Source organism: Monodelphis domestica, chromosome 8 (genome assembly GCF_027887165.1).
Source record: "Monodelphis domestica isolate mMonDom1 chromosome 8, mMonDom1.pri, whole genome shotgun sequence".
NCBI classification, from domain to species: domain Eukaryota; kingdom Metazoa; phylum Chordata; class Mammalia; order Didelphimorphia; family Didelphidae; genus Monodelphis; species Monodelphis domestica.
In genome coordinates, this window is record NC_077234.1 from 149,113,375 (window position 1) to 149,132,429 (window position 19,055).

Consider the following 19,055-nt stretch of genomic DNA (forward strand, 5'->3'; position numbering starts at 1 on the left):
TTTAATTAATTCTTTAATAAAAATAATTAGAGAAATTTTGAGCAAGAATTTATTCTATTATTGATATCCATAAAGTTATAAAATAGAGAGATAAATATTCATAAATGATATCCAGCAATGGCATAAAACATGTTCCACAAAAGGATCAAATGGAAATATTTACTATGAAAAAATTACTGGTAAAACAGACCCACTTATCAATTTCTACAGGAAAAACAAAATACTTGAAAAATATCTATTGTCAAGATATCACTTAAAGTTAACTACAGGTTAATTGAGTTATTACATTGAAACATATATTCAAAAGAAACACTGCAGATGAAAAATAATTTGCACTCCAAATGATATAGGTATAAAAAGAGAAAAGAAAATTTCCCCTCGGAAATTGTATAGTGTTTGAAATAATCCCCAAATTTCCTCAATGGAAAAAATTTCACCTTTGCTTTTCATGAGAAAGGAAATATACTTATAAACTATGTGAACCTGTAGAAATAATCTAGTCTTTCAGAGTCTCAGTTTTCTCATGTACAAAATTACAGGGTTGGAGTTAATTGTCTTTCAATTCTAATATTATAATCCCATATTCCCAAACTGTGGGAGAAATAGTTGAGCTGAATAAGAAAGGAAAGGGAATTGGGCGAAAGGGAGAAATAGTTTATGCTTGTGAAGGAACCCAAAGATTAAATTTTAAAAGTTAAATTTTAGAGATATGTTCGGAATATTTGGAGAACAAATTTTATTTCCAAATTATTTTTATGGGCTTTGTGGGAGAAGGTTAAAGACAGATGAAGAGAACTAAAATTATAAATGGATTAAGGAATATTAAAGAGGATCAAGGACAAAAAAGAACAAGAAAATGAAATTCAAGAAGGAAAAGAAGAAATAAAATGAAAGGAAGAATAATTGCTAATTACTAAGAAAATATAAGTGGGAGAATAGGTAATCTGATAGGTGGTGAGTGAGACCTATTTAGTGAGGCAAGAAGGATTGTTGAAGGAAAATATTATATAGGAACTGGATGTGGTTTTGTTGTTGAATTAATGGGAAAGAAGTTGACAGATTAAGAAATTATTAACAGGTGATGACTGACTCTAAGATTAAAGTATTAACTCTCATCAGTATTTTCAATAAATATGGCAAATGAACTCAACCAGTTTAGAGACTAGGGGAAAATTGTGTAGTGACTTTGAAAAGATGAAATCTTTGAAGAAACTCAGTTACATGTTCCAGATTGTTATGATCATTGAATTTAAATTAAGAAACAAAAAATGATTATTTTTTAATGAGGATGAAAATTGGGGATCTAAAGCAAAGGAGGAAGAGGAAGAGATAACCTTTACAAGAAATTTAGGCAATAGAAAAATATGCAGAAAGGAGAAAGAGAAAGAAAAGAGAAGTTTCATAATTAGAACTCAAAATAAATTTAAGGCAGCACTGAAATAAGAGAGAGCTTGGCATTGGGAGGAAGAAAAAGGTATTGTTCTCCAGAGAATATAATCACAGAAACTGAGGTCATTAATAATTATTTGAGAAAGAAATAGAGAATAGTAGCAGTTGATGATTCCATGCTTTAGGCTATTGAGACAACTATGTGTAGATTTGATAATACTAGAAACATATCTGTTGTCTTCTCAATTTGTGCATCTAATACATAACAGATGACCTAGTTTAGAGATGGATTGCCTAGCCCCACTCCCATAACATCCACAAGAACAAGTCATGTGCCCAATCCCCAGAGACCTCTGTGCTGGGGCCCTCTCCATCACCACATGCTAGGTATGCTCTGTCCCCACATACCCCACACAGGGGAGGGAGAAAGCACTCCCATTGGACTGCTGGACAGAGGGATGAGTGAAGGGAGAAATGTCCTCAGTGAGTGTCAGGAGGAGGAGGAAGAGGTTCAAGAACTTTGCTACCCTCCAGCTCTGCTGCCTGTGAACCACTGACATTATCCCCTGTGCCTCTCATTGGGCTGCAGGGCTGAGGGCTGGGGGATGTGAAAAAAATGTCATCAGGCATGGTGGAGAGGGGGAAGGGGGCAATTCTGGCCAAGCCCCTCTGCTTTTCTAGTAACAAACTATAGGGGTTGTAGGGTGGGGTGGGAGGGTGACTGAGTGCCCACAGAAAGCACTCTGTGTGCCATCTTTGGCACCCTTGCCATAAGTTCACCATCACTGTCCTAAGATGTACAACCCTTTAAAATAAATTTTAAAAAATCCACTTTGGATAATTCACATAACACAAACAATAATGGCAGGAGAAACCTAAAATTAAATCCCCAAATCATGAAGTTATCAAAGAAAATGAACATCACTTGGGAATAGTTGGTTTTTCTTTTTCCACATTGTTTTGCAATAAAGGAAAGTGATGTAGAAGGGAAATATTGATTTGTGAGCTTAACAGTTGTCTGAGGTCTGTTTGAAAATAGCAGTTAAATCACTAGATTACAGCTATACCTATTTTAATGACATATTCTTGGGCAAAGACTCTGCAACCAACAAGAGGTTGGGAAGATGACTGCTGAGTTGAAATGGGGTTAAGAAGACATTTTTAAAATTTTTATATTATAAAGACATTTTATATTACCAATTGCAATATAATTTTTACATAAGTTTTCCCAGATATATGGTCCAAATTGTCACCCTTCTTCCCTTCTTTCCTCCATCCCAAACCTGCCAAGCAATTTGGTTTTACATGTATTATCATGTAAAACTTATTTCCATATTGATCATTTTTGTAAGAGAATACTCATATAAAACCAAAAGCCCCAAACAAAATTGCAAATAAACTATAGTGAAAAATAGGATACTTTGATTTGCCTTACTACTCCAACAATTCTTTCTCTGGAGAGGGATAGCATTCTTTGTCTTAAGTTCCTCAAAATTTTCCTGGATCATTGTCTTGCTGAGAGTAGCTAATTCTACCACAGGTGATCATTCTACAATATTGCTTTTACTGTGCACAATGTTCTCCTGGTTCTGCTTATTTCACTTTGCATCAGTTCATCTAGATCTTTCCAGCTCTTTCTGAAATTCATCATTTCTTACAGTGCAATAGTATTCTATTGCCATCATATACTACGATTTGTTCAGCCATTTACCAACTGATGGACACCCAAAAGGGATATTTTTAAAGTAAGGTTTCATTGATGAGGTGAACTCCAAGATCAATTATAGTCATAATAGTCCTTTTACATGATGTATCTAATCTCACTGATATAGTACTCCCTCTATCAATTCATATAACTTCATTTCTTTTGTAACCTTTAACTATGTTCTAACATACCAAATTACAGACAACTCATTCAAGTAACTTTAATATGACTGCAAGCAAATCACACAAGTCAGTGGTCCATAGAAATACTCAGCATAATCTAATACCCTGAGAATGAAGTATGATACTTCTTTATAGAGCAATGGAATAATTTACAGACTATTTTACTACCTTCTCAAAAAACAAGTGTCTTGTGTTTAAGACTAACATCTCATATACTATTTATGGAGGTGGCCTCAGGGTGATAATGATGAATGCCTGTGTCCTCAGTGGAGGATTTGCCTATCATATTTGATTCATGTCATCTCTAAAGTCTTTTGAATAATCACTTTAAAAACAAGTCTCTATATTGAACAAGTCATTTACAAAAGCAATGAAATTACTTCTATAGGTCTATATGATTTCAGGGATCTATATGATTAAAAATGATTATCTAACTATTGCTACAGATCATATAGTGTAGACATAATACTCTGTTATTCAATCAGCTACTATCTAAGAATATCTCTTATCATTTACTAAACTAATAGTTGCAAATAACAGTATAATCTAATATATATATATAAAATATAACTAATAATCTAATGATAATAATGTCAACTCTATAATTAATCTTATTACCATTATCAAAAGTTTGGTATATTTGGAGCTTTTCTCTTTGTCAGTAACATCCTTAACATTTGTGTCTGGCAGTGGAATCTCTAGGTCAGTGGTAATGGGAATTTTTGTCATTTGGTTAACTTAATTCTAAATTACTTTCCAGAATATTCTTACCAATTCATGAGTTCATTAATGTGCCATTCTTGCTATAATCTCTTCAGGATCAACTCTCCAACCTCATGCCATCTTTGCCAATTTGCTGGATATGAATGAAATATACTGATTATTTTTGTCTCTTTCATATTATTAACAATTTTCAACATTCTTTAATAGAATAGTTTGGTACTAGATATTACCTGATATTCCCAGCACTAAATCATTTGATATCACAAAACTTTATGAGAGACTCAACCCTCATCCTGTCCTTTGTGATACAGGTACAACAGATTTTGGTTTCCATAAAATAGATGACAATTTTTAATAATGAGAGAGCACCATTTAGAATGTTTAAATTCCTTATTAAAAAGAAAAGGTAAGATAATTTCTTTTATAACTTTTTCTTTATATTGACATTTTTACCCAGTTTCATTCTTCTAAAATATCATATTTGGTATTCACCAAGTTTTTGAGTTTTGACTCATACTTTTATCTATTTCATGGGTCACTGTGGCCAACCTATTGGTGATAAGTTTGATTATCTGCCTTCCAATTCCCTTCAGCTATTTGGTAATTTTATGGAAAAGTATAATCCTTCACTTTTCCCTTGAAGTACTGTATATAACAAGAAAATTAGTCTTCAGACAACTACTCTCAACTTCATAGAAACCTCATTTATTGCAGAAATATTTTTTCTCTAAATAGATGTTTCCAAATATATGATCTAAAAACCTTGCTATTCCTTCCTGTTTTATAACCAAAATGATAATATATTCAATGGAAGGTCATAACTATTTCAGCTAACTATAATTAGAATTCAGAAAATAATTATAACATACTGCAATAGTAACTTTTGCTCTTTCAAAAAAAGAAAATTAATGTGGACTCTTGCCTTAAAGATCAGCTATGAAGTTTCTGCCTTTTCAAAATCTACATATTAATAGGGGTGTATTGGATGTTCAGGAAGTACTATAACCTTTACTAAGGGCTTGCCAAGCCTTTTTCTGGATTGTTCACGTACCTTTGGTGTCCATTTTACACTCAACTTTCACCTGTGTCTCCAAGATACTGTTGCATGCACAGGGGCCATACCCCTATAAAACCATCTAAGCAGGCAGGTTAAATCAAGTTAAAAGAAACTGACAAGGCTTAAACCTATCAGTAAATTAAGGAGATGTCTAGACTGTCCAAAGATGTGAAGACTGTCCCTAGAAGAATGGGTTGTTGAGAAAAATTTGTTTCAATGGCCATCAAGTTGACCATGTTAGTGGTTGGTAACACTAGATACGAAGGTCATATGCTGCATTCTGAGCCATTACCCTTACCCCTGGATTTTGTCTTGCCATTGGACTTTGATGATTGTGGAAAAGAGTGTGAGGCAGATGACTTTGGACAACAATGATTTATTTAAATTGCCCCATTGTGTCACTGATCTAAAATGTAGGATGAACAACAACATCAATAATCAATCTACAGTGGGAAAAATATGGTGTATTTAGTGTGTCAAGAATTTGGGTTCAAATATCAACTCAGAAACTTGTTGGGATATAATCTGAATTTGGGTTTCAATTTCATTGTGAAATGAAGTCAGTCATTCAATAAACATTTATTAATCACCTACAATATGGGAACTATGATAAACCCTAATTATTCAAAGAAAAGCAAAAGACAGAACCTGCACTCAAGGAGCTACATGGGAAAATATACAAATAACTATGTACAAACAGTATATATCCAGGATAGTTTGGAAATAATTAACAGAGAGGAGAACCTATAATTATGAAAGGTTAGGAAAGACTTCCTCCAAAAGGTGTGATTTTAGCTGGTACTTGAAGAAAGCTGAGGGTGCTAAGGAGACTATTCCAGACTCCAGACAAGGCCAGAGAAAATTCCATACCAAAAGAAGCAATATCAATGCTTAACATATGTGCTTTAAATGTTATAGCATTTAAATTGATAAAAATAATTAACTGAATTACAAAAATGTGTAAAAAATATAATAGTAAGACCTTAATGTTACTATTTCAGAATTGATTAGATGTAGTACAGATAAAAGGGAAATAGTTGAATTCAATAAACTTTTGCCAATTTAAAAGTAAAATCCTTCTGTCATCTTCTGAATGAGAACATTAATACAATATACATTTCTTTCTTTTAATTATTTTATTTTAATTAAAAATTTTCCACATGAGTTTTTCAAAGTTATATAATCTAAATTGTTTCCTTCTCTTCTTCCCTGTAAACCTTAAAATTTCTTAGACTTGTGAATGCTGGAAATTTCACCATTGGAATGTGAACCCCATTGGCAAGGGAGGTTCCTCCTCCTCCCTTCTTAAGATTACTTTAGGACAGAAACCTTTTGCTGAACAATGGAAAGGGCTGAAGCATAGATCAAAATTTAATTATTCCAATCTCCACCCTACTCAGGGTAACAGGATTTAGGAAGGGCTGCAGCATAGATCAAAATTTAATTATTCCAATCTCCACCCTACTCAGGGTAACAGGATTTAGGAAGGGCTGCAGCATAGATCAAAATTTAATTATTCCAATCTCCACCCTACTCAGGGTAACAGGATTTAGGAAGGGCTGTAGCAAAGGATCAAGATTTAATTATTTGAGAATATGACCTTCAACAGATATGTGCAAAGCCACAGACCTCTGGGCGGTCCTGGGTTAAGCTAGAGCCACCATTGGCACAGGGAAGACATGGACAGTGATTGGTAGATGTGAGAACTGAGGGGAGGGAACTTGGATGGTTGCCTTAAAGATAGTGGGGTCTGAGGACTAGGGGAGATTGGTTGGGGAGGTTGGTTGGAGAGTTTTTGCTCTGAGAGGTTGTGCTCTGAGAAGCTTGCTCAGAAGGAAGCTGGAGGTGGAGGCCCCTGAGACTGTTTCTCCATTTTGGTCATGTGAGTGATAGGGACTGAGCTCTTTTCTTTGCCTCAGCTATCTAAGGGCTTGGGCCTTTTGGCCCAGCCTAAACAGAAGGGGTATTTAAGCCCTATTCCCTTCTCTCCCCTTTCTCTCTCCCTCTCTCTCTCTATCTCTAATACCTTTCTTCCTCCTGTTTGTAATTAAACTCCATAAAAGGTTGACTGCTGACTTGAGTTTTCATTTAGGAATTACATAGCTGAATTCCTTGGCGACCTTAAATTAATATATATCAGTCTTTTAAAGTGATTTCCTTGTCACATCCCTCCCCTCTCTCAGACCTGTCAAGCAATTAAAACTGGGTTATATATGTATTATAATGCAAAACATGTACATATATTTCTTAAAACCATGTTCTATATAATATTTTAAAGGCTATATATCAGGACACAAAAATTTGTTAAGAATATGAAATATCAGAAATATTAAGGATATATTTTTCTAATGATAAAATAATTAAAATTGCAATGAATATTGGGAGTATTAGCAAAATAAATAGGTGCAAATGTGTATTTGATAAAGAATTCTTGAATGATATAGTTAAAAAACAAATATTAGAGGAAGAAAGCCATTTGAAACAACAATGAAACATTAGTTAAAATTTCTTGGACAAAGATAAGTAATCATTAGAAGAAAAACTTTTCTTATATGTTGACAATTTAAAATTAGAAAATAAACACATTAAAAAAACACATAAAACAGTCCCAAGAAGAATTCTTGAAAATAATTCCAGATATAAATAAAGGAGGAAACAAAAAGACTATTGAACTCATAAAATTTTTAAAGTTGGTTGTATGGCAGGACTATAAAGGTTGTTAAACATTTATCCAATCTGTTTAAAAAGAGTAGGAAAAGCATCAAAACAATAAGATATTGGCTAAGAAATAGAGTAGTGGATCAAGAACATAAGTTACATAATAATACAAGTTAATGACCAAAGTAACTTATTGTTTGATAAACACAAAACCTCAAGCATTGGGGATAAGAATACACTCTTTGATAAAAACTGATGGGAAAACTGGAAAATAGTATGGCAGAAACTACACATGGTCCAATACTTCATGCCATATACCAAGGTAAAGTTAAAATGGGAATATGATTTAGAAATAAAGGATGACACCATAAACACTTTAGGAGAATAGTGTACCTGTCAGACATATGGCAAAAAATTATGACCAAACAAGACAGTGAAGAGAACATTATGAAAAATGAAATGAATAAATTTGACTATATTAAATTAAAAATGTTTTGTACAAACAAAATCAATATAATCAAGATTAGAAGAGATAAGAAATTGGGCAAAATGTATAGCAAGTGTCTGTGATAAAGACCTTAGTTCTCAAATATAAAGTGAATTATTTTGAATGTGGTAACAGCACATTCCCTAACTGACAAGTGGTCAAATGATATTAACAGGCATTTTCAGATGAAGAAGTGAAAACTACCTATAGTTATATGAAAAAATGTTCCATGTAAATTCCAGAGAGGTATATGGAACCATGCACAAAGGGCCATAAAATTATAAGGCCTCTTTGACTCAGTAATACCATTATTCGGTCTGTATCCTAAGTTCAGAAATAGGAGAGAAGGACCTAATTGTACCAAAATATGTTAGCAGCTCTTTCTGTAGTAACAAAGAACCAGAAACTGAGGGGATGTCGATCTATTGGGTCATGAACAAGTTATGATATATGATTATAATGGAAGATTATGATGAATATGATAAGTTCAGAAAAACCTAGAAATACTTAAATGAAATGATGTAAAGTGAAATGAGAAAAACCAGGAGAATGCTGTATTTAGTAACAGAAATATTGTACAATGATCAGTTATGAAGGACACAACTGTTATCAGGAAAGCAACATTCCAAGATATTCCCAAGTGACTCATGATGAAAGATGCTATACATGATCAAAGAAGGAACTGATGGATTCTGATTGCAGATCAAAGCATGCATTTCTAACTTTATTTTCTTCATGAATTTCCTTTCACTTGTGTTCTTTCTTGGTATGATAAATGGGTAAATATCCATTTCATGACAGCACTGGTATAACCTATATCAGACTATTTACTGCCAGGATGGGGAGCAAAGGGAAGAGGAGAACTCAAATAGCAAAATTTAACACAATGTTTTTCAAAAAAATGTTTCTACAAGTAGTTGAAAAAATTACCAGGTTAATTTTTAAAAAGAGAGAAACTGGGAGGTAGAAAATAAAACAAAGAAAAAGCAATGAGGAAGAAAATAAAGTGAACAAAATTTAAAATGAACAGCAATTAAAAGAAAACAAAAAAAATAATTATCACCATATCTTACCTATAGTTTTATGACATAAAAGAAGCTAGACTTAACTATTAAATATAAATTACCTAAATACCAACAAAAAATAGATATTTCAATCTAGTTTTGGTTCTGTTTGTTTTTAAATTGAAATGAAAAGGAAAAAATTAAAGTAGGGCCTTGGTGGAAGGATTTGGTACAGATGGATTTATGGAAGAATTTTGTCAAACTTTCAAAGAATAATTAATATGTTCACTACAACTAAATTTAAGAAACACAGAAAGAAAATGCTCTACTCTGATTCCTCTTTTTGATAATCACTTCATTTTCTATAGATATTCACTAGCCATTTATTTAATAGCATGTTTTAAAATTTTACCAGAACTTTAAGTTATTTGCTAATCTATATTTGAAGTCTTTATTCTTTCCCATTTTCAGGAAATTGAGACATTTGTTCCCCTCTAATATTGTAGTAATATCCTACTCACCAGCATCTTCAGAAAACATTGCTGTGGCTCAGCAATCACTATTTCAAGCTTTTTTAGTATCCAAGGATATCATTTATCTGGGCCTAGCAACTTGAACTTATGAAGGGCAGGGATCTCTTTTGTTATGATTTTATCAACTTTCCTCCTTTTGTTCTGACCTTCCCAGAATGAAGATAATTCTCCTAGATAATGAAAATAGAAGCAAAAGAAGACTCGAGCAGTTTCATTTCCCCTTATTCATTGTCCCTTTTTACCCTGATATAATTCCAAGAATATTTTTTGTGGTCTCTTAGCTTTTCTCACAAGTGTCATTATAAGCATCAGCCTTCCTCATTGTATTCTTATTGCAAAGATGCTACCCTTTTGTAATCACTTTTTTACTCACCTATACTTGCTTCCATCTTCTGTATATGTCTCATAAAATTTAATTGGGTTGTGAAATTCCCTATGCATTGTTCATTTTGGTCAAATCTCTGTTTTCATTTTTATCATAATTGATTCTTTTATCTTAACATTTTTTACTTGAGAGTTCCATATTCTTCTTGGGATGAATTTCTGTATGAGTAGTAGTCCATAGATCTAAACTCTACTTATCTTTTCTCTTTGATCTTCCTTAGAGACAAATTAGATCATTCTCTCAAACTCTGGGTTGTATCTCAGACTTTGCATTGGGTTCTTCTCTAGCATTCTGTTACTAGTAAAAGTTTAAGGAGTCATTTCTCCAAAGTTTCTATCCTTTGCTTTCATATACCCATGGTCCTTACTTCTAAATATGTTCCTTAATAGTAATTGCCCTCATTTAGTCTTTCATCTCTAAAGAATAAGAATTTCATTAGGAAAGAAAAAATGGCACAAAATCAATAAAAAAATTAGCATAAGTCCACCATTACTATCACATTATGGACTTGATGTCTCCCAAATTCTTTATAAATTCCAAGAGTGTATTTATATTATATCCCAGTGATAATATAATTTCTGTTCCAACATTTTTTGATATTCATCATCTTACCCAATTTGGTTCCTGATTTTTCTCAATATGTCAGAATATTTCACCATGTCCTTCTCTCCTTTACACTCTTCTAAAGCCCTATTGTAGGCATGACTCAATGTTCCAACCCTCTGTGATATTAATGAATTCAAAATCACATCCTTAAATTATGATCTCTAGATCACCTTGCTCATTGCAATGCTTATGCATTACTACATATACATCAAAGTTCATTGGTTTATCAATGACTCCTTTCTTTAATTATCTCTCTATTGAGTTTTAGGTTGTTTCTAATGCTATTTTGTTTCCTACTCTACAGCTCTTTATTCTGGTCTCTAACTAAATGGAACCTATTGTCTTAGTGCAGACCCATGATTAATAACCAACTTAAGACAATGAATATTTATTTATAATTGTCAGGTGCACTTCAACAGATATTTTTCTGCTTACTCTGAAGTTTTTTTTTTTTTAACCCTATCTTCTATCTTAGAATAACTATCGGTTCTAAAGCAGAAGTGCAGAATGGGCTAGGCAATTTGAAGCTTTGTTACTTGGCAATGGTCACACAGCTAGGAAGTATCAGAATCCAGGTTTGAAACCAGCAGCTACTATTTTAGGCCTGACTCTGTATGCACCAAGCTACCTAGGTGCCCCTGTTTACTATGAATTTTAACATCAATGTTAAATCTTAAGCATCTTTTGCAAAGTGTAGTTACCTCAGTAATTTTAATTCAATATGCACTTCATAAAAACATTTGATATATGAGAATGCAAAAGCAAAAGGAAATAGCTTTACATCAAGTTTCTTTGCTGTTTAATGAATTGTTTTCTATGTATTTCTTCTAGTTCAGGTCATTTATCATTTAAAGATACTATGCCAAATTGTTTCAGTCTTTTTAGTACTTAGATATATGTAGAGCAGGCACAATATTATTGGCATACATCTTTTTATTCACTTAGTTTAGCTCTCATATATATAATGAAAACTGACTTCCCCTCTAGGTGAGATCAGACTTTAAAAGTTCAATTTTTTACTGTGAAATTGATGACTTGTATCCATGGAATCGATTTTTTATATATATACATATATACATATATATTTATATATATGTATATATATAAAGGATTTTGAGAGGTATAAAACTTAATCTTTGCAATTAATAAATTTACAGTCTAGGTAGACAAATGGGAAGTTCTTAATAATTTAGTATATTTAGTATTGTTTTTCTTCTTATATTGTCATATTATATTATATTGTATTATATATCATCTGGACCTTCAATATTTTCTCTTTGGAGGCCTCCTCATTTAGAAAGTACATCAGTGAAAACTGGCAACTTTGTAATTTATAGATTTAGAAAGTTATTTATGAGCCCTGGAAGATCAGAAATAGAACTTGAACCTCTCTCTGACTCCACATGTGATGACACATTATGACATACTGCTTCTTAATTACAACAAATTCTTTACTTTTTCTGTTTCTTCCTTCCTTCCTTCCTTCCTTCCTTCCTTCCTTCCTTCCTTCCTTCCTTCCTTCCTTCCTTCCTTCCTTCCTCCCTCCCTTCCTTCCTCCCTCTCTCCCTCCCTTCCTCCCTCCCCCCCTCTTTCTTTCTTTCTCTTTCTTTCTTTCTTTCTTTCTTTCTTTCTTTCTTTCTTTCTTTCTTTCTTTCTTTCTTTCTTTCTTTCTTTCTTTCTTTCTTTCTTTCTTTCTTTCTTTCTTTCTTTCTTTCTTTCTTTCTTTCTTTCTTTCTTTCTTTCTTTCTTTCTTTCTTTCTTTCTTTCTTTCTTTCTTTCTTTCTTTCTTCTTTTCTCTCTGTTGCTCTATCTCCATGGAGGGAATGTAGAGATGGCAGTGGAGTCAGCAGAGTTCAAATCCTCAGCTCTGATATATTCAGGTTCTGGGAAATTTAATTTTAAATTGACCCAGGCATCTTTCTTTGAGAATACAAATTATTGGTAAAGTTCATCTCCAGTGTAAGAGGGAGATCTTTAATGGGAGAACTCCCTCCACAAATGGAACCAGACCCATCTTTTTTTTTTTTTATGTTGCATGGGCTTCCACATTTACCACATTTCTACTGAAGAAAGTTTTCTTGTGATAAAAGCATGGGACTTTTTAGATTTCCACAAGCCTATGTACCCTTTCAGGTCTTAGGCAGAAACATTATTTTCTAATAATAAAGGTTAAGACTAATAGTTATCTTCTCTTTCACATGGCCTTACATTTACACTGTAATCACTGTGGATGAATGAACATACAAATTAGTTTGACAACCTTTTCATAGTCTTAACTAAATTTTTGTAATTCATTTTTAGCAAAAGGTAATTATCTATATCAGGATCTCCTTGCTTACTCATTATCACTATCACAAAGCCAAAATAAATATGTTAAATCAAATTCTTCAGCTTGAATCATGTACCACTTTAATGCTTTGGTGAAGCCTAGGAACCTTTTCTCCAAATAGTGTTTTAAATGCATAAAATAAAAGAGATTATATACAAGGAAGCTAATTATGTGAAAATTCAAATACCAAAATGGTTAAAAATGAAAACAAGTTTATGGACAATATATTAAGAAATGCTGAGCTAAAGTAAAAGACAATATGTATTTGTTTATTATTCTTATGATGAATAAAGTTCTCAGCATATGTGGAAGATTTCTTGTGATTAATTTAAAGGAGGGCATGGATAACACCCATGATGGATAGATATGGATGGATTCTGATCTATATTAATGAGGAATCACTCACATCATAGTAAAAAATTATAGCCATTAAATCTTTAGTGTAAATAGTATGAAAATTCATAAATGACTGGGCTGTAATTCGGTGCCACAAAGAATATCATGATGTATTGATTTATATTTAGTAAATAAGCTTTTATTTTCCTCCTAGTGGATTGAGTGAAATAGTATTTCATTAAAACTTTTTTGCTGTGATTAAATTCTATTTCTTCTCCATCAGATCTATAATTCTCATCTCAGATAACTGACTCTGTTGAGATTCTAGCCCTAGGCATAAGAAGGACATTTTTTAAAGCAAGATAGGAGCTTATAATTAGATATCTGAAAGAAGAAATATATACATATACATGCTTGATGAGAAAGAAACATACTTTAATCACATTGAACAAAATTTTTGATGCAATATTTTCTCAATAAACCTACTTAAGATGGAAAATGGCAGTTCATTTCTCAATTACATAGTCATATGTTGATGAATCTGGAATCTTCTAGTATAGATTCTCCATCCACTGGAACAGATTACAGATCATCCATGTCTTTTTTTTCCCTATATGATTCTTGTTACTGTTTTTCCATAAAACATTTTTTAATCATCTACCAAATATACAAATGGCCTTGTTCTATGACTTTTATTACTTTTTGGATAACATGGCAAGGTAGATGCTAGAGTCATCCACTGCATCTCAGCACATCACAAGTCATTTTGATTTTTACCCTGTGTGATTGAAGAAATTTGGGAAAAGTCAAAAGTTGGATCTGCAAAGCAATGAGACCTCAGAACATTTGGAACACACACATCCTTGGAGGAGGGGAGAGACTGTTCCATTGGAAGTTTGAGGGAGAGGCAGTTAGAGGCTCCAGCTGACAGGTAATTCACTTGGCTGTTTCTGCCTGAAGTTGGAGGACAGACACCATTCATCTCCTCTCTGGCCATTGCCTTCTACTTATACTGTGAGCTGAAGAGATATTTGGTCTTGCCCAGAAGAGACTTATTAGCAGTGCTGTTATCTACTCTTGGGGGTAGATTTTTTTTTTTTGGTTTTCTGAAGAGACTTTATTTCAAAAGCTTTCAATCAACAAGATAATTTAGAAATAGGAATACCCTAATTTCCCTCATTTTCTAGCCTCATCCCCTTCTCCTCAAAGAATAAAATAGCCTTTAGTTAAATTACTAGTTTGTAGGATTGGTTATTAGTGGGAAAATTTACAACTTACTAACTGTGAGAAAATCTCCATCAAGACATTTGGGAAGGAAGAGACAGGAAGTAGTATAGGGGAGGGGCTCAAGATTCAGCCTCTTTCTTTTGCTTACTTTCTCTAAATTTCCCCCACTATAATTCAACAAGTTTTCTTCTCTAGTACCCCTGTCATTTGACTTTGATGCCTCTGGAAGAGATAGTGAAGTTGAAGACTTTGTGCAGCTCTTCCTTTCTCAAATCCAATTCAAGGACAAGTCAAGACATAACCCATCATCTAATATTTTACTTCAACGTCATAATGTCATTGGTCCTCTTCAAAAATGAAGGATGGAAGTGGGCTTCCATCTTAAAACCAATACTTGTGTCAATTCTAAAAGAGAAAGTAGGGTATTTTTTAAAATGAAAAAATGAAAACAAAAACAAGTAGATAGTTATCATTCACTCTTGTTGCATGACCAATCTACTTCTATTTATAATCACAAACTTCTCTAAAATTATAGGGTTAATTTGTTTACTTTCATTCTTTTTTTTAAGTCAACCATGTTTTAAAAACTTTGGGTTCCCAGGTGTGATGGTACTCATTTGTATTTTCTGTGACTGGTGGATTGCTAGAGTTTGAGAGTTTTTAAGTATAGTAAGGCTAAAGTTGATTGTGTATCCACATTAAGTCTGTCACCACATGGTAAGCATCAAGGATCAATAGACTACCTGGAGAAAAAAGTCAAAGACAGAAAAAAAAAACCTAAGTAAAATAATGCTATTAACCCTAACAATATAGTAATTGAACCCATGAGTAGCTGCTGTACTTCTAATGTTGGTGAGTTAGGGTAATCCAAGCTCAGAATAAATGGACAAGTAAGAAAATAAACAAACAAATACACAAACACAGAAATAAGTAAAAAATGAATATTAAATGAATGGATCTTTCTTCTAATTCTTTTCCTTCAAATTTTGTACTAATTTTGATCTTTGCTTTAGCCAATCAATATAACTATACATAAACAGTTTATTCTCAAATGAATTATAAATTTAATTCACAAACCTATATTTTAGAACAAACTTTAACGAGCTTGAGTTTATTCAGAAGAAGTCGACCAATGTGATTATGAGTTTTAACCTCATGTCATAGATAGACTGAAGATCCTTAGTATCCTTATGTAAAATTTATCTGAGGTACTTAAGGAAATAAGACTTTTTTATTTCATTTATCTTTATTCTAGTATTTCAAGTATTACTATCTGAAATAGAGATTATAGATGTTCCACGTGGTCTGAAAGGGCAAAAATGAGAAACAGTTAATGATAGTTCCAAAGGGGAAGACATTCAAAGGGAAAATATTGAAATTAGAAGTCTCCAGAGTGGGAAGCCATGAAATGAAGTTTTTATGAAATGTTGTTGGATTTAATGTACTTTTCCTTCATATAATCCAACTCTGCCTTCTTGAATCAAAGGTATTTATGTCTGTGTCTTTCTCCCCTACTAGATTTTAAATTCCTTGACATCTTGGTCTTTTTTGTATTTATCATTATATCACAGTTCCTGGTACAGTTCTTTGCTAATATTAGTGATTATCAAATGCTTGTTGGTTGAATTACAATATTATATGGAATATAGTTTGTACCAGGTGATGTTTGAGATACTTCTAATGCTGAAAAACTGAAATTTGTAGTAATTTGTTCCAAAGAGAACAATTTTTTTGCACATAAAAGAATTGCTCATTTTACTTTTTTATATGTAAATAATTTATTGTTAATGATTTTAAAGTTTTTTACATAATTATTTTATAATTTTGCTTATATGATTAAAAATAAAATCCATGTCATTTTTTAAAAGAACTTTTTTTTTAAAAAGTAAATGCAGTTCTTGCTGGTGGAGTTCTGAACTGATCCAACCATTCTGGAAAGAAATTTGGAACTACGCCCAAAGGGCTTTAAAAGATTGTCTGCCCTTTGATCCAGCCATACCACTGCTGGGTTTGTACCCAAAAGAGATAATAGAGGAAAATACATGTACAAAATATTCATAGCTGTCCTCTTTTTGGTGGCAAAAAAAAAACAAGCTGGAAAATGGAAGGGTATCCATCCATTGGGGAATGACTGAACAAATTGTGGTATCTGATGGTGATGAAATACTATTGTGCTGTAAGGAATAATGGAATGGAAGAATTTCATGTGAACTGGAATGACATCCAGGAATTGATTCAGAGAGAAAGAAGCAAAACCAGTAGAAGATTGTACAAAGAGACATACTCTGTGACACAATCAAATGTAATGGACTTCTCTACTAGCAGCAATGCAATGATCCAAGACATTTCTGAGGGACTTAACAGAAAGAAGGCTATCGATATCCAGAGAAAGAACTGTGGGAGTAAAAATGCCAAAGAAAAACATGATTGATCACATGGTTTCATGGGGATATTATTGGGTATATTGACTTTAAATGATTACTCTATTGCAAATATTAATAATATGGAAATAAGTTTTGAACAATGATACATGTAAAAACCAGTGGAATTTCTTGTGGGCTCCAGGAGGGAAAAGGGAGGAGGAGAGGGAAAACATAATTCATGTAACCATAGAAAAATATTCAAAATATATTAATTAAATTTTATTTTTTTAAAAGAAAGAAAAAATAAAATGCAGTTCTTTTCAAATCAATAAATTGACTAATGAAATAATTCCCCACACATAGATTGTCATTGGAAAATATGTAAGATTTATTGATAGAAATCAGCAGTACTTACTTCTTGTTAATCTTTCTAGGGAAAACTCCCTCCACATGAATAAATTTTGTTCTAATCACTTTTTAATGTTAGGTTCAAGTTTTGAATGGAGATTTCTTTTTCCATTTTAAGTTTTTGCATATGCCTTGATATTTGCAACTGAACAAGACTGAAATGAACAGTTGGTGATATGATTTACCAGTCAGAAGAACAGTAAACTTGCCAAAAACCCATATTTTTTCTGCCTCAGTATTCTGAGATTAGATCCTTGCATTTTATTGTGAAGCATCAACTTAACAACAATATTAAAGGCTTTTGAGAATTATGGAATCTATAGATAGTTCTGTTTATATTTTTAACCTTGAGGAGGAAAATAAGTACACACACCCAGAGACATGCACACACACACAGTACTGCAGAATCAATCATCTTGTGTTTTCACCTCAGCAAATCTAAGTCAAAGAGGTTTCTGAGTGATTATTTTTTTCATTTAAAAAAATTGTAGAAAATAAAAATCTGTGGGTAATCAAGTAAAGAATAGGGACCTGTCAAAGAAACCTTGCTGGCTTGCTCTTGGCAAGAACATTATCCCAAAACCTCATTTTGATTTGGGATATGAGGTACTCATAAGACTAAAAAGAGCATGGTTCCTTTGAAGATAAAAGTCCAGGTATTAGTAATTACAAACCCTGATCAGGCACTGATCTCATCCTCAATACAAATGTTTTAGGTATGAGTTTCCTTTGAACTAATGATTTCATCCTGTTGAATTCAATTAAATAAACATATATTAAATGAAGATTATCTACAAAGCATGATTCTAAAACAATAGAATACAAGATGAAAATAGGTTCTTACCTCACTTAGTTTATATTCTTTAAACTGATCTAAGTGACATCCATCTTCAGCTAGGAGTTCTAAGACATTTTGTACAATGAATCTTTATGTTGTTTTCTAGCTTCCTTCACAATCTTGATTTCAGATTTATCAATAATTGAGGATAGAAGAAAAGGGGGCCTTAAAAATGCCCACTGAATTTTCTGTGTTCTCTTCGCCTTTTTTTCCATCTTGAAATTCCTAAGGTCAGTTGTTATTACTATTGATGACAAAGGCAGAGATTTAGCTTTCTAAAGACTACTATTAAAATACATATATATTCAAAAAGATAATTTGGCCATATTTCTAAGAATCTAGGAAACCCTTTGATTTCATTTAATTGAAGCATTATAGCAATAAAACCTAGGTATCAGGGGCAGCATAGAAATATCAAAGCAAGATCAGAAAGATGAGAAACCTGAATATATAAAGATAAACATATGCTTGTATATACACATATATGTATGTTTACATGTGTGTATATGGTTACCTGCCTAGATATGTGTGTATATATATGTATGCATGTGCACTGTATGAATGATGACCAACTAAGTCACACCAGAACTTCTAAATAGGAATCATGTGTCATCTAACAATGGGTCTAATATCTACAATAATTTGAAATACTGTTGAACACAAATGACATTCTGGAATTTCTAAACAACTATAATATAATATGAAAATCCTATAATTTTCATTGTTGACAGAGTTATAGGTATTGCTAATATTTCTCTGACATGTTGCTTATAATAATAATTAAAGTAATTGCTAAATTTTAGTTAGATGCTGATGAAAATGATA